Raw genomic sequence first — 1,497 nt, forward strand, 5'->3', positions numbered from 1 at the left:
TGGCAACACCATCCATCCTGAGCAGTTTTATCTCTGAAAAAACCCTGAGACCATTGTAGCATTTCTTGTTTGTTCACAAACTCTCAGCCAATGAAAATGGTTCTGGTTAAGCGGAATGATTCACAGAAACCAGATAAACATGGCAAGAGATAAATGATCCATTGTCAATTTGTTTTAGCTTTAATGACTGATTCAATTCAATGCAATTCAACTTAGTTTATTTATATAGCACCAATTCACAACATATGTCATTTACAATTAAAAAGATCATACAGTCAAATTGATTTAAAGTTTTCTATTTAAGGAAAACCAGTTGATTGCATCGACTCATTGACTTGAAAGCAACCCCTGACACTAAGCATGCTTGTAGCGACAGTGGAGAGGAAAAACTCCCTTTTAACAGGAACAAACCTCCAGCAGAACCAGGCTCAGTGTGAGCGGCCATCTGCTGAGGCCGACTGGGGTTCAAGGAGACAGAAGCAGAGATACAAAAAGCAGCTGTGAACCACAGGCCGCCTCGTTCAGCAAACACACCACCAGGCAGATGAGCTCCGAGCCAGCTCCCATGTCAGAAGATGAATTGACAACTGATTAGCTGTCGGCATGAATACTCTGTTCAAACTGATCAATCAGATCAATTATTTGATTTTAAAATGGGTATAATTCATAAAAGAGAACTAGGGAATTCAATTGCATGGGATGATTTATTCAAGTATTACCTAATTGAGGCTAAGTAGCTGGGAACAGCCTACCAGAAGCTGTTTATCAGCTATTTAACATCATTTATCTTTAATTTAAACATCAAATCAGAAAGAAGGATTAACACAAATGAAGTACATATCAGATTGCTCCTGGTTAGGGAGTTTTACTAAAGGTAGAGCTAAACTGAGGAATGTAACGCGATAAGGAGGCTGAAAAAGAGAACTGATGAAAGTATTTGAAAAAAGACGATGCTATACATCATTATAGCCTGAGTTTCGTGAATAACTATAGCTATACTTGCAAAAGGTCAGTCTTTAACATACTGTCTTTCTACTTAGTGTTTATCTGTCATTCTTGGACATCTTCCTATATGCTTATGCTTATGTCTGTCTAAAATGTCTACCCGTTATGGTCTGCACTCTCAGGACAAAATTATGGTGCAGGTTCCAAAGGTCAGAACTGAAATGATTAAATATGATTTTACATTTCCTGCCCATCTAACCTAGACTGACGTACAGAAAGATTTCAAGTTATCTTTTCTAACCTTGGAAAAATAAAGATTTCTTAAAGAACATTATATCAATTGGCATCTGCAACTGCCCTAATGTTTAATTATGCTTCTGCATTATGTGTTTGGTGTATCTGTTTTTAGATATTGGATTTGTTGTTTTATGGCGATGTCATTCTTTAAAAACAGGTTCTAATACATGGGGTCTTTCTGCATGTAGTTTATTTTTTTTTAACCTTTATTTTACCGGGAAGTCCCTTGAGATAAAATCTCTTTTTCGAGGGAGA

The sequence above is a fragment of the Cyprinodon variegatus genome, unplaced genomic scaffold (genome assembly GCF_000732505.1).
Source record: "Cyprinodon variegatus isolate N-32 unplaced genomic scaffold, C_variegatus-1.0 Scaffold45, whole genome shotgun sequence".
Taxonomy (NCBI): domain Eukaryota; kingdom Metazoa; phylum Chordata; class Actinopteri; order Cyprinodontiformes; family Cyprinodontidae; genus Cyprinodon; species Cyprinodon variegatus.